At 40.7% G+C, this 23,136-nt stretch overlaps 1 long non-coding RNA gene across 1 annotated transcript in view; it reads left to right on the top strand.

The window, feature by feature from the left end:
• Positions 1–23,136, top strand: part of LOC122686267 — a 553,524-nt gene that overhangs the window by 506,028 nt on the left and 24,360 nt on the right. Inside the window, exon 8 of the long non-coding RNA XR_006338679.1 lies at positions 22,639–22,750. This is a non-coding gene — a long non-coding RNA (uncharacterized LOC122686267). The remainder of the gene's footprint in view (positions 1–22,638; positions 22,751–23,136) is intronic.

Genomic DNA, 23,136 nt, shown 5'->3' with positions numbered 1-23,136 from the left:
GACTAGGATAAAACTAATGATAAAAGCAGACTCAAGGGGCATGTACAGGGACATTATGAAGAGGGCAGTTCACAGCCTGGAAATGATTTGATGCCTTTTCACTTCTCCTATGTGTATTAGTCACTCAATCGTGTCTGACTCTTTGCGACCCCATGGACCACAGCCCACCAAGCTCCTCGGTCCATGGGATTCTCCAGGAAAGAATACTACAGTGGGTTGCCGTTTCCTTCTTCATTCACTTCTCCTATAGGGCTTTCTAATTTCTCTAAGTCTGATCTCCCTACTGAAATATTTCTTTATTATCACTTGCTTCATCTACATTTTAACCTGGGCAACCTAAATCTCACCTCCAACTAATTATCTTCTTAAACAAAACTAATTTTAAACAAAACCTCTCCCCTGTGAGGTCCCCCCACTGTATCAACCTAAGCCACAGCCCCCAGATCATCCACGAGAAGGTGAGTCCCTAGCAGCATAGAGTATAGCTTCCTGGTTCACTTGTTGCATCTGTAGACAACAGAACAGGACCAAGCATACAGCAAGCTTTCAGCAGTTGAGCAGTCAACAGATGAGTCTAAGCAAAACAAATTGGATAACCTTTATTATTCCAGGTCCTTCCACCTGGAATAGTACCTGGAATGATTTACGATCAGTGACCACATCTCCTTGGAACAGGGCTTATTTTCCCTTGTAAGTTCCTTTTCATCTAATTTCATTGTATCACTACCATCATCACCACCAGCAGCTGGACTGCCACAGTAAAATCTGAGAAACCCTCCCTGCCTCCTTTCTCTGATTCTCTAATCTATCTCCAAGCAAACTTTTTACAGTCTTCTCTTACTCATAGTATTAAATCCAAACATTTTACACTGGCATTGAATTTTTTGAGTCCAAACCCAAGTTTCTTTGGGCTTTGTTTTGTGACTTCCCAAAGGAAACCTTCCTTTTTAGCCAAGATGATCTACTCATGCTTCTTTAGGGTGCATTTCCTGCTGGGATCTATTTTCCTCAAATAAAATGTCTTTCCCTATCATATTTATCTATCAAAGCCTACCCATTCCTCAGGACATGGCTCATTCCATTGTCTCAATGAAACCTAGTACCTGACCACTCTAATCCAGGATTCATAATGGATTCATTCTGGGGGTATCAGTGATCTCTCCCCTGTACTCTCATAATGGGTATCAACTACAATGCCCATCACTTACTATGCATATTCCTTTGAATGTAAATCCTTCTGCATATATGTGGCACATATGGGTAAATAAAGAGAACAGGTTAAGGTGGCCTGAAATTAAAGCCTGTGTTTACCACATAGTAGCATTGGGAATGTCCTTCCCCTCTCTGGGTCTCAGTGTCTCCATCTATAAGAGTGCCTACTTTACAGGACTAAGATATGAACATAAATCACGTACTTTAAAATCCTTTTAGCAGGGTGTCTAGAACACAAAGGGTGTTCAACAATATTGGTATCTCTTCCCAGAACCCCTCCCTTACAGTTGAAGCTAACTTATATTTTTTATGGAAGATGCCCTGGAGAAGGAAATAGCAAACCATTTCAGTATTCTTGCCTGGAAAATTCCATGGACAGAGGAGCCTGGAGGGCTACAGTCCATGGGGCACCGAAGAGTCAGACACGACTGAGTGACTAACACTTTACTATTGAGTTGGCCAAAACGTTCATTCAAGGTTTTTTTGTAAAATGTTATGTGTGCATGTGTGCTGATTCACTTCAGTCATGTCTGACTTCTCGTAGCCCTATGGACCATATAGTCCACCAGGCTTTTCTGTCCGTGACATTCTCCAAGCATGAATGGAGTGGATTGCCTTGCCCTCCTCCGGGGGATCTTTCTGACCCAGGGATCAAACCCATGTCTCTTACATCTCCTGCATTGGCAGGCAGGTTTTTTGTTTTGTTTTGTTTTGTTTTTACCACTAGTACCACCTGGGAAGCCCCATAAGATGTTATGGAAAACCCCAAAACTTTTGGCCAACCCAGTGTTTCAGTACATCAAAATACTTATTTATTCATTGGTGAGTTGACAAAGGTTATTCATAGACATCAATACAGACTTTCCACTGGAGGATTTCAGGAGCAAAATTTTCTATTCCTTTTGGACCAGACACTAAATACTCCTCTATAAAAGAAAAGTATTAGGGAATATGTGAAAGAGAAGGAGAATATGATTGGGGTCCTGTCTTAGATTACTTACTCTGTCTTTGATAACATATCAAAGGGAGTTGATATGGAGTTTAGTTTCGCCATTACAACTATCCTGAGAAAGGGAGTATGTTTTAAATCAACTGCCCTGTGTAGCTTTGGATAAGGCTTAACCTCTGTAAGTCTCTCTCCTCATTTAATGCTGAGAATTGACCTGATGACCCTTGTTGTCCCTTGGATACTCTGAGGACAGAGATGCTTTGCTGTAGAATACTGAGATTACATTATCTCCTTTATCTTTCATCTGTGAAGCAACACTAAGAAACAGCCTTCATTTAAATAACAAATCTTTATAAGATTTATTTCAGTTTATAGAAGAACAATGCTACCAACAATTCTACCAACCTAAGATAATAGGTTGTAATTCAATTATTATTAAACCCCTAAATTTCCATAGTCATTCTGCAAAAGTGTGATGCCTTATATTTACCAGTAAGTGATGACAATGCTTAATGTCTGACTTACTTAGAGAAAAGGCAAATTACTATGTACTGTTTGAGCAACTTACTCAAAATTAACTATTAGCATAGTGGTCAAACTAAAGACAGCCCATGGATTTCCTAATTCCTATTTCTTAATTTTACTAAACACTGTACATAATCTTTGAGTCTGAATTAGAATTGTTTTAGTATGACAGTTATCAAATATGGCAGGGTTCAAGTGGAATACTATCACTTTTTACCCAGCAGTACAAAAAAAATATTTTCCATTGATCTTATGCATGCTCTGACATGACAGATGATACCGTGCTTAAAATTCACACACACACATTTCCAGCAAATTAACATCTGTGCTCTAGATGACAAAAGATATAAGGGCATATTATACTTGCATTTGTGTAGATCAGTTGGTATTTGGGGGTGGAGAGAAATCCATTGATATTTATTTCCCATCAACCTAATTTCTTTGTTTAAGAGTCTGTGAAAGGCCAGCTTAAGGTCACCCTGTGGCCATAGGTTTCCATTCAGCAACCCATGGGTGGGAGCTGCAGTCACCTCTCAAAGCCTGAGTCCCCAGGCTTCAGCTGGAATCTGCTGAACAAGCTGCAGGGTATGTGTGGGCCTTCACAGAGTCTGCAGCCCCCAAGTTCACTAGCACTGTTTCAGGAGCATCCCATTGACCCAGAAACCTTGGTCACTGTCTTCTCAGGAAAGGCTGGATCTTCCTTTCGCATCCCTCTGTCTCTAGAAGAATTCAGGTATGACTTCATAGAGGAGATCGGGGCCGTATGCTCTGCCCACACTGGACTGCCTGGGCTGGCATCTGCCCGCTGGTGGCTGCCTTAGTTTTGCACAAGATGACAGTGTCCATGGGACACAGGAACACTGCAGGGCACCTGTGTTACAGAGCCAGGGGGCATGTCGGACGCCCCTGAGAGACTGGGGGTCTGCCCTGGGATTGCCGTCTCCCACGTCAGAAGTTCTCAGCAAGCTGCTTGGAGCTGGTCATACAGGGTTCTAGGTGTTGATAGTTATCAGTGGATGAGCCTCTTCTGGCAACAGCCAACCTCAGGGCAGCATAGGGGCCGGTACACTTAGGGGATGAGGCGTGACATCAGCTGTGTCTATCTGCAAGTCAAGGCTGGTACTGCCCAAATGCGTTTACAGGAATTTGAGGGTACTCTTCTCTTTTATCTGAGAGACACAAGGCTTTATCTGAAAGACACGTTGAAAAGGGTTTCCTTTCTCAGGGCAGCATGGAAGGGCTTCTGTTTGTTTTCACTCACTTTACTCAGACCAGACTCCTAGCACGTATGAATGAAACCTGAGGTCAGGGACCAGACACATCTGTTAGACTTGGACCATGTGCCCTCAGTCTCATGAAAAAGCTGGTTGTAGAGGCTAGAAGCAGCCCCACATTCATGAGACCCTTGCCCATCAGGGTGTACATTTATCTTAGAACCAACCAGGATAATTTTTGAATAGATAAAAATACTGTCTCTGTTGCTAGAGATGCCTGGATCAGAATGCGGGAAAGAGGAGTGCAGTCCTTCTTATATTATTTCCCTCTGCAGTGAAGGATCAGATCATCAGTGTGCTTAAGGAAACAGTGACTCAGCAAATTTCTCTCTCCTATCCTGTGCTGTGGATGGTGACTGCAGCCATGAAATTAAAAGACATTTGCTCCTTGGAAGGAAAGCAATGACAAACCCAGACAGCATATTAAAAAGCAGAGACACCATTGTTCTGACGAAGGTCCATGTAGTCAAAGCTATGGTTTTTCCAGTAGTCATGCATGGATGTGAGAGTTGGACCATAAAGAAGGCTGAGTACTCAAGAACTGATGCTTTCAAATTGTGGTGCTGAAGAAGACTCTTGAGAGTCCTTGGACTGCAGGGATATCAAACCAGTCAATTCTAAAGGAAAAAAACCCTGAATATTCATCGGAAGGACTGATGCTGAAGCTGAAGCTCCAAGACTTTGGCCACCTGATGCGAAGAGCTGACTCATTGGAAAAGACCCTGATGCTGCGAAAGATTGAAGGCAGAAGAAGGGGACAACAGAGGACAAGATGCTTAGATGATATCACCAACTTGACGGACGTGAATTTGAGCAAACCCCGGGAGATAGTGAAGGACAGAAGAGCCTGGCATGCTGAAGTCCATGAAGTCACAAAGAATTGGACACAGCTCAGTGACAGAACAAGAACATCCTGTCCTGGGCACAGGGGCAAATGATGAAAGAGGGACAGGGAAGACTTCAGCCTCATCACAGGTGCTAGCCCTCCTCTGGTCAGCATTCTCTCTCCCTCATCACCCTCTTTCTTCTGCCAAAGTTAGCACACTGGATCAGTAGGTACAGAAGTTATGTGTGACCCTTCCTTGGGCTGGACACTCATCTGGCCAGAGAAACTAACAGGCTAGGAATTCCAACTGGGCCTGGTTGTATTTTGCCCATGTCTGTTACAGCATATGGTGCATTCACTTGAAGTGAGTGACAGAGCTATTTAATGTTACAGTTTGTTTGTCTGATGCCCCCACCCAAATACCACACATAGTGTCATGTGCTAACACAAAAAAACATTGGGAAACAGTCTCAACTTGGTTAACAATTCATGAAATATAAGAGGAACACTTTCAAATTGGATTTGAATGCCACTGTTCCCAGGATGGCAGAAAAGGCTGGAAGCATTTGGAGATATACATGGGCTTCCCTGGTGGCTCAGGTAGTAAAGAATCCACCTGCAATCCAGGAGACCTGGGTTCAATCCCTGGGTTGGGAAGATCCCCTGGAGAAGGGAATGGCTACCCACTCCAGTATTCTTGCTTGGAGAAGCCCCATGAACAGAGGAACCTGGTGGGCTACAGTCCACAGTGTCGCAAAGAGTTTGACATGACTGAGTGACTTTCACTTTCATGCTGCTGCTGCTGCTACTGCTAAGTCACTTCAGTCGTGTCCAACTCTGTGCGACCCCATAGACGGCAGCCCACCAGGCTCCCCTTCCCTGGGATTCTCCAGGCAAGAACACTGGAGTGGGTTGCCATTTCCTTCTCCATACCCCTTAATAAACTCCATCATCTTATTCAGGAAGAAATAGAGGCAGAAAGATAAAGTGACCCCCCCCACACACACACACACAAGGACTCACACAGCCACTTAGGACAAGGACTAGAGCTAGAATCTTTAGCCCCCACCTGCCTTCCAACCCTGGGCTCTTCCAGCCCAAGCTGTTGCCATATATTCAGTTTTACTGCAGCTTCAAAAATCCAGCCCCTCAAAACCTTTCCTGGAATTGGACTTCTGAGCCTAAAAGGATTTAATGTACGCTTTTGGGAAGGGAGAGCCACAAGCTGTCTAAGTGGTTTGATCCAGTTCGCCAATATTTACACCGTAGGATAATCTGCATTAACTTCATAAATAATGTAAATTCCTCCAAAGTGAGTTAACCGTGAACTACGTGGTCTTTGAAAAAAAAAAAAAAATCCATGTTACGCCTCCACCCTGGCAGAGTTAACAACACCACGGAGGACCGAAGGTAACCCTGGGTTGTAGTCACCGCTATTGACCATCCTAAGTGTGACTATTTTTAAAGTACTGTACGCCTCGTTAAGCTGTGCTCTGAAAATGAGAAATTTGCTTTAACTGCATTGTTTTGAATTGCTGAGAGAAGAATCTATCAACCACAAGGTGCCCTGCTGCTGAACTCAGCCAAAAAGCTGTTAATAACTCCAGCAGATGTTTCAGCTTTTGAGGCCAATAGACTGCCTCCCTCCCTCCCCGCCCTCCCCTTTCCAGAATGCGATGCCAATAGGACTGAACTCCACCGTCTGTGGTTGCCGCCACTGCGGCTGCCGCCGCTGGGGCCAGTGGTCCCGCTGCTGCTGAGGAATGATTCTTTCAACAACCAGTGGCAACAGAACCTCAGCCCTTTAAGGTCAGAACATCGTTGCTTTTTACCATCAGAAGTCGAAATCTTTGGAGGTGGAAATGAAGGAAGAGCTCAGAATTGGTATTTCTGGTTGGTTTTGCCTGCCATCATGGCCAGTCATCTTGTTTGGCTTGTTGTGGTTCCTCCCAGCCCTAAATGCCCGTCTCTCGGACTAATCAGCATGTCGGCTTGCTGGGTGGAGGGTCACTCGTACACGAGGGTCCCTCTGGTCCTGGAGAGAGGATGTTGGGTTGGCAGCTTTATGAAGGAGGCCTCTGTGTTGCTCAGGTTTGTGGGCTTGTCTGTCTGATACGTGAGGCTCATGATGCCCTGACCTGAGCAGTCCTGCAATATTAGGAGTATATATTATAAATACAGCTACATCCCTGTGAGATAGCTGGAATGTGAGGGCATACGGGGCCCCCCGCAGGCCCAGGTGGGGAGGTGCCAACATCTCTGGACTGAGATAAACCCGACATCTTAACCTGAAGCTAAATGTATGTTCCAAGGCTTTCCAAATGAGAAGAAATTGGAAAATAAGAGGAAAGGGAAGATCATACTCCCTCCTCTCCCCCGACTCTCCCGCTCCACCACCGCCACCTCCCACTCACTTATTTGAAAGAAAGTGCTTTAAGGCACCCCAGTGGCAGCAGGGTGACCAAGAAAACACAGGTGCACCACATTTACAGAATATCACGTTGGCGAGGAACTTGTCTGAACTGCACGTCTACACATATCATCACACAGAGAACTGCCGTTTCCAAGAGGGGAAGAATTGAGAGGCAGAATTAAGTTCATAAATATTTTGTTTCCTTATTTTGGTGTAACACAAAGGCAGACTATGCCAGACTCTGTGGACCTCTATTGTCAGCTTCAACATTTGCCAGCCACAGTAATTCAGCCCCAAAAATCTCTGCTCTATGCCACACTGGCTATAAAAAGTAAGTACTTTCTCCCTGGTGCCACTGTCGCCATGCTGTTTACATCTTCTCAGCACTGTGTGTTTCTCTTTATCAGGAAGAGCTCAGGAATTTGATATTAGGCTTAAAAAAAAAACTGGATGAAGTAATAGATTCCACTGTGACTTGGTCTACATCCTTTTCAGTACACTTGCAGAGTGCTCATTAATGTGAATGGAATTTGCACATATGTATTGAAGGGAAAGCATTGTTGCCCCACCTGTGTATTCTTTATTTTCTTATCAGACCAAGCACAACATTGTACAACTGGGAGTCCAATGGCATCTCTTTTTATTTTTTTAATTCTGAAGCATAAGTAACTCAGGGTAAAAATGATTCACTCTGAAATGTGGTGTCCCCACCAGCAAATGGGATGAGCATTCCTGCTTAGACAACTATGATTCCAAGAAGTCAATACCAGACAAGGATTCTTTAGTAAAATAAGCAACCAATGTGGTGATAATAAGATAGGCTAAAAGAAAAACACAAAAACTCCCTACTGAATCAGTAGAAAATACATTCTCATTATTTTTTTTTAAATTCTGTATTAATCTACCCATATGCATCTCCAGAGGGGTGAAAACACAAGATGAGGAAAAGAGAATCAAAAATAATCATGGCTGAGTTGAGATTCAGACCTGCCAGCAGTGAATATTGGTAAAAGGCATTACTAAACTATATGGAGATGTCTGAGGCCCATTTAAATCCAGGCCATATACTTCATTAGGTCTTGAACTTTATCTGGAATCTTCCATTGCAAGAGATGATTTCCAAGCTATTTTGTTCTTGATTATTTCCAGTCCAAGTAAAATGGACAATAAAAAAAAAAAAAGACGTTTCTATGCTATTTCCATGATGGATGTTCATGACCAAAATAACTCTACCATCTGATGTATTTCACAGTTTTAAGTTAAAACAGACCTGGTATAATATGCTTGTACATCTGGCTCAGGTGCTTCAGTTGCCATATGTTTGTGAAATAATCCAAGGAGATGTTACAATTGCACGTTCCCCTTGGGACCTGAATAAAATGTGCCCACAAAGAGTTACCTAATTATTCATTCCTGCCAGCAACATCCTTGCCTAATAATAAGGGGGTGCTTAAAATGAGACAATAGTGCTTTCAATCTTGAGAGATGTCAGTGCCACTTATTGTTTCAAAAACAGAAAGTCTTTCGCATTTTTTTTAAATAGGAAAAAATATCCTTGGCCTTTAAAGCAAATAAAATACTCTGCAGGTGGTATATTTGGTATTCTTATGGGAGCAAATTCTGTCATGCTGATCAAGGCAAGCATGCCCCCAAAATCACTGGCTGAAAGCCCGTGTAGCCCCAATGGAAATTAGTGACCCCAAGATTGATGGTCCCTAAGAAATTACTGCTCAGGTAACACTACATGTTTATGGAAAACTTTATAATTGGCAAATTGCTTTCATATATGTTACCATATTTAATTCTTACAACAACCTTCTAAAACATACAAGGCATACCATATTTGGTCTTGCCAGTTGATGTACCGATTCTTCATAGCATTAATTAGCCAGAATGGTGAGCATCTTTTTAAAACTTAAAAAACATCTTTTAGTCTCAACCAATGAACACTAGTTGTCGTAATGCTTAGTTCTCACGGTAGGTCATTGACGATCTGCCTTCTTTCCTCTCTTCCTGCTACTTACACAATCCTTTTATTCCATGACTCTCTTTCTTTTCTTTTTAATGATTCTCTTTTGATTCAAAATGAAAATTTTCAGTTTTTTTCAAGGGTTAAAAAAAAAGGAGAGGAAATTAATGATTAAAATACAGGCTGACCATGAAGATACAAATTTTAATGTAGGCTAGGACAAAGTTCAGATAAATAAATCATGCTCTAGACCTAGCTTAGCCCACCATTAAACCAATTTAAAGGAATGTGGCAAAGATGAGGATATCACCCAATAATCCTCTATTAGTGTGTTAATTGTATATTGACTGAAGTCACAAATTATGTGGAGAATTGTATTTACACAGCATTAGGCTAAAAGACCCTACATAGCCAGATTAGGTTAAAAGTTCTTTTTCCCTAGAATGTAAACCTCAGAGTCAAATAGGATACCAGGATGAAAGATAGGGAGGAGACTGGCCTCAGGTCACCCAGTTTGTAAGTGGGTGTCAATGCCCAGACATCTGCCTTCAACATGCTGGTTCAAAACAACAGTTTGTTTGTATGTTTATTGAAGTATAGTTGACATACAATGTTATATTACTTTCAAGTACATAACATGATTTGATGTTTTTATGGATTATACTTCATTTAAGATTGTCATAAAATATCAGTTGTATTCCCTGTCCTGTATATTACATCCTTGCATCTTATTTATTTTATAAATAGTAATCTGTACCTCTTAATCCTCCACCCCTGTCTTATCCTTCCCCTTGCCTCTCTCCCTACTGGTTACTTGCTTGTTCTCTATAACCATGAGTCTGCTTCTGTTTTGTTATAGCCAAGAAACCTAAAGCATCCTAAATGGATGGATCCTAAATGGAAGCAACCTAAAGATCCATTAACAGATGAACAGATAAAGAAAATATTTTAAATGGATGCAATGAAACATTACTCAGTCGGAAAAAAAAAGAATAAAATTTACCAATTGCAACTATCTGGATGAACCTGGAGGGTATGCTTGTACTTATTTTACTTATTCTTAGTGAAATAAGCCATACAGAGAAAGACAAATACTGTTTGTTTTCAGTTATATATGGAATTAAAAAAAGAAAACAAAAGAATGTAACAAAATCTTAACAAATTTTGATTGCTCAATATGTGATTTTTTCCCGTATATATATTCCCCATGAGAAGAGACAATTACTGTAAGGAAGTGACTGACCTGACCGTTAGTCTCTTACTGGGGTGAGGGAAATTTTTAAAAAAGTTTGTAGACGAAGGTGACAAATCGTTTTGCTGAGAAACAAAACTCCACAAAATCGTCCTTGTTCACATATCCTGCAACCAGGAGGAGAAAGCGGTGATAGTTTAAAGAGGTCCGTGCATTCTTGGCCTCAGTTTATGACGAATCTTAGACGACTGTCTGTAGAGTCAGTGAGAGCTGAGGGCTCTATTATCAGAAGCTGAAACCCATCTTCTCTTTCTGTTTAAATTGAAGTGTAGTTGATGTACCATACTGTGCCAATCTCTGCTGTACAATGAAATGACTCAGTTTTACACATATATACATTCTTTTTTAAAAAATACTCTTTTCCATTATGGTTTATCCCGGGAGATTGGATATAGTTCCCTGTGCTATAGAGGGAAACCTATTGTTTATTCACTCTAAATATTAAAGAGAATAGTTTGCATCTACCAACCCCCGATTCCCAGTCCATCTCTCTCCCTCCTCCCCTTCCCTTGGCAATGTGAGTTTGCTTCTGTTTTGCAGGTAGGTTCATTTATCCCATATTTTAGATACCATATATAAATGGTATCATATGGTATTAGTCTTTCTCTTTCTGACTTACTTCACTTAGTATAATAATCTCTAGTTGCATTCATGCTGCTACAAATGGCATTATTTCATTGTTCTGTATGGCTGAGCAGTATTCCATTGCATATATGTACCACGTCTTCTTTATCCATTCATCTGCTAATGAACATTTAGGTTGTTTGCATTGAAACCCATCTTCTTGAAGGATAGTGTCTCAGCAGAGCATATGCACAGACCTCATCCAATCCCTTTTCCAACACCTACTTCAGCTAATTCATTGAAGTAGTTAGACGTAGTCAAGGATATTCACAGCCATGATCTAAAGTTCTTAAAAATAAATACATGTCCTAGTGGTGGTTTGGCAAATGCATTCTTATTATAGCATAAGTTGTGGTCAGGATACATCCCAGTCTGTCTCAGGTTGTTTGTGTTAACCAGGTGGGTGCATGCATGCATGCTCAGTCGCTTCAGTCCTGTCCGACTCTTTGCAACCCTGTGAAGGGTTGCATCAGGCTCCTCTGTCCATGGGATTCTCTGGGCAAGAACACTGGAGTGGGTTCCATGCCCTCCTCCAGGGAATCTTCCCAACCCAGGGACTGAACCCGCATCTCCTGCATTGAAGGCAGATTCTTTATCCACTGAGTCACCTGGGAAGCCCAACCAAGTGTGTATTCCTAATTTTAATTTTGGCAAAGCATGCTTTGAGACTCCCTAGGCAAATTTTTTCTCACTCATTGAAATGATATAGTTTTTAAAAATATATACATTTTCTTTAACTAAATATTTGTTGAGTACCTACTAGTATACTACATGCTATGTATACAAAGTTGAGAAAGCAAGTTTCTGCTCTCAAGATATTTGAACAAGTGAAGAATCAAACTTGCAAACAGGCAAATACAATGAGATTTACTAAATTGGGTGATCCACAAAGATGAGTGGCAGATTAGGATAACATATTTAAATCTGTCCTGGAAAACTTCCCAGAGGAAGAAGAAACATGAATATGTGTTTTCCAGACAGACAAAAGATTTTAAAGTGTATGCTGTGAGTAATGAGAGGCCAATGATCAATTGTAAGCAAAGGAGTAATATAATCAAATTTTTGTGTTTGATCTCTGGGGCTACTGCAAAGAGGAATTGGAAATGGGAATTTCTGGAAACTGAGCAAATGTCATGAGATGTATTGCAGCAGTTAAGGGACTTGATGGACCTATTCAAATAGACTGGTGGTCCCATTAGAGATGAGAGGTATAATAGGAGAAAAATAAATTAAAAATGCATTATTTTGGAATGTGAGAAAGGAGTCAAAGGCTTCCAGACTATTGGCTTGGGTACTAGAGGAAGGGTCTGGAATTCATTAATATACAAAATAAAGGAGAGAATGCAGGTTCTGTGGAGTAACAGGGATGAGCATGAAAAGAGACGCATGTTCAGTTCTGGATGGACTGTGGAATGTCCAGGTGGAATGGTTTAGAAAACAGTTTGGAGGAGAACAAGGTGGCAGAGGAGCAGGTGGACGTGGAGTACATCTCTCTCCATGGATACATCAGGAATACATCTTCAGACACAAATGTACACAGAACACCAGCTGAGAGGGGGCAGGAGTGCCTGACCAGTGGAAAAGAATATATAGACCCATGCGAAACTTGGTACAATGAAGGAACTAGGGCAAAAAACAGGAGTGCTAGTAGCATTGGACCTGCCCTCAGTGGGTGGGGGAACTGAAGCAGGGTTTCGAGCCCCACATTGGGTCAACTCTGAGTCAGAGGAGAAACATTTAAGGCTGAGAGTGAAACAGCTGATCCGTGGCACCCTAAATGGAATGAGAATCAGACAGTCCTTGATGCAGCCATACATACCCGGGACAGGGACACAGATCCCCTGGAAGGCGCAGCAGCTGGGAGCTGGAGTTTAGGGATTATGGAGCAATCCCAGGGCGAGCGCTGCTGTTGACTGTGAAGAGAGGAATCAAGGGGATGTGAGGGAGGAGACTGTTGTGGGAAATGCCTGTGGAGGAAAGCCAGGCAGCCATGGAAGCAAGGCGATACTGCTGAGGTACGCATAGGGGATGGAGCCATCACCATAGCTTCTCTCCCCACACGCCAACATTGGCAGCTGAACAGTAGAGAGGCTGGCCCATCAAACACCTGATGCGCTGAACTAGAGTAGGACCCCACTCAGGGTGCCCCTTTAAGTGCCTGACGTGCCAATTACAGAGTAGGACCCCAGCCAGGGGGACCCTCTATGTGGCTGATGCAGGAAACAACTGAGGAGGACCCCAAGCAAGGGAGCCCACTAAGTGCCTGAAACGGGCGGAGCTGCGGAGAAAGACTGGCCAGAGAGGCCTTTTGATCGCCAGCTACAAGAGGCTCGAAAAAAGACTCTCATAGGGATAGGGCCATGACTCCTGTGGCGGAGGCAGCCCGTGTCCCTGCATGCTTGGCACTGCCAGGGTCCCTGCAAGCCAAGCAGCTGCACCACCTTCATGCTCAACTCTCACTGGGGCAGAGCTGACACAAGCAAAAAGTCTTGAGCCTATGCACACAGGGTCACTTTGGCAGTGTCCAGCTCTGTGACCCTGCAGACTGTGGCCTGCCAGGCTTCTCTGTCAGGGAGCGAGAGTTGCTGCCAGAACCCCTGCGACCCAAGCAGCTGCACCACCTCCACACCTGGCCCTCACAGGGGCAAACCCAAGTCCTCCAGGGCAGCCTCAGGAGCAAATCCCAGTGGACAACCCACAAGCAGAGGTGGAAATAAAACCACAACTGAAACCCAGGGGCAGTGTGACTAAGGAAGAAGACCCAAAACCTTTGTACCAGCTGTACAAAGCTGCGGATTAAATCCACACAATCAACTAGGCACACTCTGTATCTATGGAATATATAAAAGGTCATTGAGAGCTCCCACAAAAGAAAACACACTAGTTCAGATAGCTGTGGACATTGGAGGCAAGAACACAGAGGAGAAGGAACAGACTAAAATCTGAGCTGCCCCCCCAGCAGGTCCAGAGATCAGCATAGTGTTGGAGAGCATCCTAGGGAAGTGAGTTGGACTGTGACTCCCAGCGAGGGAAAGGACTCTCACAGCAGTGACTCAAGAAAAGCATTTATTATTATGTTTTGACTGCTTCTGTAGATTCTTTTGTATTTTTTCTTTTCTTTCCTTTTATCCCCCCGTAGTTGTCGATTTTATTGGCACTCTGAAATAGAATTAAGCTTTTGAGCTTTTTTTTTCTTTTTTTCTCAGTCACATTTTTTTTATTGTTGTTATAAACCTCTGCCTTGACATTGGGCTTTTGCAGTTCTGGGGAGTTTTCCTTTTCTCCTATATTCTTTCTTCTCCCTTTTTTATAATTTTAACTTATAATTTTTTAAACCTATTATGTTGTTTCTATATTTATTCCTTTGTTTGCCTTTCCTACTGTTCTTTTCCCCTTGCAGTTAATCTTTAATACATATAAATCTTCTTCATCTACCTCTGTTTAACTTTGCATATCTATTCTTTCTTTCTTTTCTTTCTTTCCTTTCCTCTCAATGTATTTCTTAGTTTTGTTTTCATTTCTTTATTCCCCACTTGGCACCTTGCTTTAGCTTTGTTTGCCAATTTGTACTTTAGTTAGTTTTGTTCTTAACTGGTAAATATAACTTTTTATTTCCTTTGTTCGCTGGGTCAGTCTATTGTACTTTACTTTTGTTGTACTATTTTGACTTTGCTCATGGGTGTATATGTATATGTGTGTATTCCATTAATTATTATTTGCCTGATTTTGTAACTGCCATTTGTCTGGGGTTCATCTTTGCTTTCTTGTTTTGGGATATTTGTTTTAATCTCACTTAATGCCATAACAAACCACTTGAGGAATCTTTGTTCCTGACCAGAGATCAAGCCCTGAGCCTTTGAAGTGGGAGCACTGACTCCAAGACCATAGACTACTAGAGAACTAACCCTAGGGAGTATCAAATAGTGAGAACTCACACAAAGGAAACCACTTGAAAACAAGACCCAGCATCACCCAACCACCAGTAGCAGCCTGCCTCATCTAAACAACAAACAAAACAAAAATACACACCCAATCATCAGCAGACAGGATTACCACCTCACTCAGCCTTCCCATCAGAGGAAAAACAAACAAACAAAAACTTAGCACAAATCTCACCCTATATGAAACTTACACAAACCACTGGACCAACCGTAGGAGGGCAGAAACCAAAAGGAAGACAGAACTCAACCTTGAAGCCTGGGAAAAGGAGACCTCAAACATAATAAGTTAAAAAAATAATAATAAAAAGGCAGAGAAATACTACACAAATGAAGGAACAAACTGGAGACACAGAAGTCCAAATAAATGAAGAGGAAACAGGCAGACTCCCTGAGAAAGAATTCAGAATAATGATAGTAAAGATGATCAAAAACCTTGAAAACAAAATGGAGAAAATGCAAGAATCAATTAACAAAGACCTAGAAGAATTAAATACTAAACCTTCAGAGACAGCACAATTACTGAAATTGAAAATACTCTAGAAGGAATCAATAGCAGAATATCTGAAGCAGAAGAATGAATCAGTGAGCTGGAAGATATAATGGTGGAAATAACTTCTGAAGAGCAGAAGAAAGTGAAAAGAATGAAAAGAACTGGGGATAGTATCAGAGACCTCTGGGACAATATCAAATGCACCAACATTCAAATTATAGGGGTCCAAGAAGAAGAAGAGGAAAAGAAAGGGTATGAGAAAATTTTTGAAGAGATTATAGTTGAAAATTTCCCCAACATGAAAAAGGAAATAGTCCATCAAATCCAAGAGGCACAAAGAGTCCCATTCAGGATAAACCCAAGGAGAAACACACCAAGACACTTACTAATGAAACTAACAAAGACTAGACACAAAGAAAGAATATTAAAAGCAGCAAGGGTGAAGGAACAAGTAACATACAAGGGAAACCCCATATGCTTAACAGCTGATCTTTCAGCGGAAACTCTGCAGGTCAGAAGGGAATGACAGGATATATTTAAAGTACTGAAAGGGAAAAATCTACAACCAAGGTTATTGTACCCAGCAAGGATCTCACTCAAAATTGATGGAGAAATAAAAAGCTTTTCAGACAAGCAAAAGTTAAGAGAATTCAGTACCACCAAACCAGCCTTACAACAAATGTTAAATAGACTTATATAGTCAAGAAGTACAGAGAAGAAAACAGATCTACAAAATCAACCCCAAACAATTAAGAAAATGGCAATAGGAACATATATATCAACAATTACTTTAAATGGAAATGGATTAAATGCTCCAACCAAAAGACACAGACTGGCTGAATGGATATGAAAACAAAGCCCATATTCATGCTGTCTACAAGAAACCCACTTCAGACCTAAAGACACATATAGATTGAAAGTGAGAGGATGGAAAAATATATTCCATGCAAATGGGAAACAAAAGAAAGCTGGAATAGCAATCCTCACATCAGACAAAATAGACCTTAAAATAAAGAAGATTACAAGAGATAAGGAAGAACACTACATAATGATCAAGGGATCAATCCAAGAGGAAGACATAATAATTGTCAATATCTATGCACCCAACACAGGAGCACCTCAATACAGAAGACGAACACTAACAGACAGAAAAGGAGAAATTTACAGAAACACAATAATAGTAGGAGACCTTACCACCCAGTCACACCAATGGACAGATCATCAAAACATAAAATTAATAAGGAAACACAAGTCTTAAATGATCCATTTGATGAGATGGATCTTACTGATGTCTTTGGGATATTCCCTCCAAATGCAGAAGAATATGTCTCCTTCTCAAGCACACCTGGAACATTCTCCAGGATAGACCACATCTTGGGTCACAAATCAAACCTCAGTATATTTAAGAAAACTGAAATCGTATCAAGCATCTTCTCCGACCACAATGCTATGAGACTAGATATCAATTACAAGGAAAAAAAAGCGTAAGAAACACAGATACATGGAGACAAAACAACACGTTTCTAAATAACCAACAGGTTCCTGAAGAAATAAAAAGGGAAATAAAAAAAATCTCTAGAAACAAATGACAATGAAAACACGACAACTCAAAACCTATGGGAGGCAGCAAAATCAGTTCTAAGAGGGAAGTTTATAGCAATACAATCCTACCTCAAGAAAAACATGAAATAGACAACCTAACTTTACACCTAAAACAACTGGAAAAAGAAGAACAAAAAACCTGAAATTAGTAGAAGGAAAGAAATCATAAAGATTCAAGCAGAAATAAATGAAAAAGAAATGAAAGAAACAGTAGTAAAGATTAACAAAACTAAAAGCTTTGTTCTTTGAAAAGATAAACAAAATTGACCAATCTTTAGCCAGACTCATCAAGAAAAAACTAGAGAAGAGTCAAATCAACAAAACTAGAAATGAAAAAGCAGAGGTTACAATAGACAATGCAGAAATACAAAGGATTATAAAAGACTATTTTGAACAACTATATGGCAATAAAATGCATAACCTGGAAGAAATGGACAGATTCTTATAAGAGGTCAATCTTCCATGACTGAACCAGGAAGAAATAGAAATTATGAACAACCCAATTACAAGCACTGAAATTGAAGCTGTGATCAAAAATCTCCCAAAAAACAAAAGCCCAGGACCACATGGCTTCACAGGAGAATTCTATCAAACATTTAGAGAAGAGCTAATGCCTATCCTTCTAAAACTCTTTCAAAAAATTGCAGAGGGAGGAACACTTCCAAACTCATTTTATGAGACCACCATCACCTTGATACCAAAACCAGACAAAGACAACACAAAATAAGAAAACTACAGGCCAATATCAGTGATGAACATAGATGCAAAAATTCTGAACAAAATTTTAGCAAACAGAATTCAGCAACCTATCAAAAAGCTCATACACCATGATCAAGTTGGGCTTGTTCCAGGAATGCAAAGATTCTTCAGTATACACAAATCAATAATGTGATATGCCATATTAAGAAATTGAAAGATCAAAACCATATGATAATCTCAATAAATGCAGAAAAAGCCTTTGACAAAATTCAGCAACAATTTATGATTAAAACTCTTAAAAATTTTAATCTACTTTGAACCTGCCTCAACATAGTTAAGGTCATATATGATAAGCCTACAGCAAACATTATTCTCAATAGTGAGAAACTAAAAGCATTCCCCCTAAGATCAGGAACAAGACAAGGGTGTCCGCTTTCAGCACTATTATTCAACATGGTTCTGAAAGTCCTAGCTACAGCAATCAGAGAAGAAAAAGAAATAAAAGAATCCAGATCAGAAAGGAAGAAATAAAGCTCTCACTGTTTGCAGATGACATGATACTGTACATAGAAAATCCTAAAGATAGTATCAGAAAATTACTAGAGCTAATCAGTGTATTTAGCAAAGTTTCAGGATACAAAATCAATACACAGAAATCACTTGCATTTCTATATACTAACAAAGAAAAATCAGAAAGAAATTAAGGAATCAATCCCATTCACCATTGCAACAAAAAGAATTAAATATCTAGGAATAAACTTACCTAAGGAGACAAACAACTGTACACAGAAAATTATAAGACACTGATGTAAGAAATCAAAGATGACATAAACAGATGGAGAGATATTCCATGTTCCTGGGTAGGGAGAATCAAATCTAGGAATAAACTTACCTAAGGAAACAAACAACTGTACACAGAAAATTATAAGACACTGATGTAAGAAATCAAAGATGACATAAACAGATGGAGAGATATTCCATGTTCCTGGGTAGGGAGAATCAATATTATGAGAATGACTACACTTCCACATGTAATCTACAGGTTCAATGCAATCCCTATCAAATTACCAATGGCATTTTTCACAGAACTAGAACAAAAAATTCCATCATTCATATGGAAACACAAAAGACCCCAAATAGCCAAAGAAGTCTTGAGAAAAAAGAATGGAGCTGGAGGAATCAATCTTCCTGACTTCAGATTATACAACAAAGCTACAGGCATCAAGACAGTATGGTACTGGCACAGAAACAGGAATATAGACCAATGGAACAAGACAGAAAGCCCAGAAATAAACCCATAGTTTTAGAAAAGGCAGAGGAACCAGAGATCAAATTGCCAATATCCACTGGATCATCAAAAAATAAAGAGAGTTCCAGAAAAACATCTATTTCTGCTTTATCGACTATGCCAAAGCCTTTGACTGTGTGTATCACAATAAACTGTGGAAAATTCTTAAAGAGATGGGAATACCAGACCATCTGACCTGTCTCTTGAGAAACCTGTATGCAGGTCAGGAAGCAACAGTTAGAACTGGACATGGAACAACAGACTGGTTCCAAATAGGAAAAGGAGTACATCAAGGCTGTATATTGTCACCCTGCTTATTTAAGTTATATGCAGAGTACATCATGAAAAATGCTGGACTGGAAGAAGCACAAGCTGGAATCAAGATTGCCAGGAGAAATATCAATAACCTCAGATATGCAGATGACACCACCCTTCTGGCAGAAAGTGAAGAGGAACTAAAAAGCCTCTTGATGAAAATGAAGGAGGAGAGTGAAAAAGTTGGCTTAAAGCTCAACATTCAGAAAACTAAGATCATGGCATCTGGTCCCATCACTTCATGGGAAATAGATGGGGAAACAGTGGAAACAGTGTCAGGCTTTATTTTTTTGGGCTCCAAAATCACTGCAGATGGTGATTGCAGCCATGAAATTAAAAGATGCTTACTCCTTGGAAGAAAAGTTATGACCAACCTAGACAGCATATTTAAAAGCAGAGACATTACTTTGGCAACAAAGGTCCATCTAGTCAAGGCTATGGTTTTTCCTGTATTCATGTATGGATGTGAGAGTTGGACGGTGAAGAAAGCTGAGCACTGAAGAACAGATGCTTTTGAACTGTGGTGTTGGAGAAAACTCTTGAGAGTCCCTTGGAATGCAAGGAGATCCAGCCAGTCCATCCTAAAGGAGATCAGCCCTGGGTGTTCATTGGAAGGATTGATGCTGAAGCTGAAACTCCAATACTTTGGCCACCTCATATGAAGAGTTGACTCATTGGAAAAGACCCTAATGCTGGGAAGGATTGGGGGCAGGAGGAGAAGGGGACAACAGAGGATGAGATGGTTGGATGGCATCACCAACTTGATGGACATGAATTTGGGTAGACTCTGGGAGTTGGTGATGGACAGGGAGGCCTGGCGTGCTGCGACTCATGGGGTTGCAAAGAGTCGGACACGACTGAGTGACTGAACTGAACTGAACCTATGGGTACCTTATTTTTGACAAAGAAGGCAAGAATATACAATAGGGGCAAAGACAGCCTCTTCAATAAATGGCGCTGTGAAAACTAGACACCTACATGTAAAAGAATGAAATCAGAACACTTCCTAAGACCATACACAAAGATAAACTCAATGAATTAAAGACCTAAATTTAAGACCAGAAACTATAAAACTCTTATAGAAAAACATAGGCAGAACACTCAATGACATAAATCAAAACAAGATCCTCTATGATCCACCTCCTAGAGTAATGGAAATAAAAACAGAAGTAAACAAGTGGGACCTGATTAAACTTAAAAGCTTTTGCACAGCAAAAGAAACTGTAAGAAAGGTGAAAAGACAACCCTCAAAGTGGGAGAAAATAATAACAAATGAAAGAACTGACAAAAGATTAATTTCCAAAATATACAAGCACTCATACCACTCAATACCAGAAAAACAAACAACCCAATCAAAAAGTGGGGAAAAGACCTAAACAGACATTTCTCCAAAGAAGACAAACAAACACATGAAAAGTTGTTCAACGTTGCTCATCATTAGAGAAATGCAAATCAAAACCATGATGAGATATCACCTCACACAGGTCAGAATGACCATCATCAAAAAGTCTACAAACAATAAATGCTGGAGAGGGTGTGGAGAAAAGGGAACACTCTTACACTGTTGTTGGGAATGTAAATTGATATAGCCACTATGAAAGACAGTATGGAGATTCCTTAAAAAACTAGGAATAAAACCACCATTTGACCCAGCAATCCCATTCCTAGGCATATACCCTGAGGAAACCAGGGTTGAAAAAGACACATGTATCCCATTGTTCATTGCAGCACTATTTACAATAGCTAGAACATGGAAGCAACCTAGATGTCCATCAACAGATGAATGGATAAAGAAGTTGTGGTACATATACACAATGGAATATTTCTCAGCCATAAAAAGCAACGCATTTGAGTCAGTTCTGATGAGGTGGATGAACCTAGAACCTATTATACAGAGTGAAGTGAGTCAGAAAGAGAAAGATAAGTATCTTCTTCTAATGCACATATACAGAATCTAGAAAAATGGTACTGAAGAACTTATTTACAGGGCAGCAGTGAAGAAACAGAGAATAGACTTATGGACATGGGGAGAGAGGAGGGGAGGGTGAGATGTATGGAAAGAGTAACATGGAAACTTATATTACCATATGTAAAATGGAGAGTCAATGGGAATTTGCAGGAAACTCAAGCAGGGGCTCTGTAACAACCTAGAGGGGTGGGATGGGGAGGGAGATGGGAGGGAGCTTCAAAAGGGAGGGGGCATATGTATCCCTATGGCTGCTTCATATTGAGGTCTGACGGAAAACAACAAAATTCTATAAAGTGTTATCCTTCAATTAAAAAGTAAATTGAAAAGAAAACAATTTGGAGACATGGAACTGGGGCTCAGAATCGAGATTTAGATGAAAAACATTGTTAGGGACAAGATCCCCCCCCAATAAGTGACTAAAGTGAGAAAACAAAATACTGATATTTAAGGAGTGGCAGAGAGAGAGAAACCAATCAAGACACCAGAACAGAGCCATCAATGCAGAGGTAAATCAGGAGAAAGAGAGAGAAATGCCATGGGAGACAAAACCAGAACTTTTAAGAATATGAAATTTCAGCAGAACAAGCCACATAAATTGAGAACTAACTGTACTTAGTCTGTTGGGTGAGTAAGTACACAGGACCTTCTCAGTGCAGGGATGTGGGGAGAGCCAGGTTAGAGTGGAGCAAAGATGCAGAGTGACGTGGAGTCAGAGAGAGTAAGTCTAGGTTGTACTTTGTAAAAGAATAGCTATTAAAGAAAGAAGCATGGGGATGCTTTTTGAGAAATGGCCATTAAATGGCTTTGTTTTTTGTTTGTTTTCTGAATGAGAAGAATGACCATATCTTTATGCTGAAGGGAATAGCCAATACAACACTGAAGGGAAGAAAAGGATGTGACTGATAAAGCAGATTTCCTAGAGAGGCAGTGTGGAATAATATCCCCTGCACCAGTGGATGGAGTTGCCTTTGATAAGAAAACTGTTTTTTGCTAGAGATGAAGACAAAGACAAAAAAGGGATGAATGCAGATGTGGGTGGGCTTATGGGGAAATGGCAGAAAAAAGCCACTCTTGGTAGCAACTCATCCCTAGCTTAGAAACAAGGTCATCCCAAAGAGAGAAGATTGAAAGCTTTGAAGAGTGGTGAAGGTTTGGTATTGCAGCTCGGGGAAATGGGAGAAGCACGTGTAATAGGACTGCTGAGTAACATTGTGGGAACAACTGAGATTAGTTTTAGTCCAGATTTATGGCCTCCATTCTATATGGTTGTGATTTTTCTTTTTCCTCCAGCAGAGCAATGCTCAAGGAATGTTTACAGCTGAGGAGGCACTGAGGGGATTGCCTGAAGGACATGAAGTCCATCCATCTCTCCAGATAGTTTGGATTATTTCTCAAGATCAAGGTAAACCATCCAAATTAAATAGTTGAACTTTATTGTTCTGGTCCCCCTTCTTCACTTTTACTGAATTTCATTTTCGTCTCAGGCCTCAGTTTCTTGGAGGGAACCTATGGCAGACAGTCAGGCCAGTCTTCATTGTGAGCACCCCAGGGGCTGTGGAGAAAGGGCAACCTCTGACCCATTCATGTTTACCAGGTTTACCTGGTATAAAGCTAGGCACAGTCCAGAGCCTGGTCTTGACATTGGAATACTCGGGTTCACATGTAGAATTCATCATCTGTTAGCTGGTTGACCTTGAGCCTCTTAACTTCTCTGTGCCTCAGTTTCCTTGTCTGTAATGTAACAAAATATTTATTCCTAATTCATAAGGCTACAGTGAGAATTAAGTG

This window comes from Cervus elaphus, chromosome 29, assembly GCF_910594005.1.
Source record: "Cervus elaphus chromosome 29, mCerEla1.1, whole genome shotgun sequence".
NCBI lineage: Eukaryota > Metazoa > Chordata > Mammalia > Artiodactyla > Cervidae > Cervus > Cervus elaphus.
This window is presented reverse-complemented; position numbering and strand designations above follow the sequence as displayed.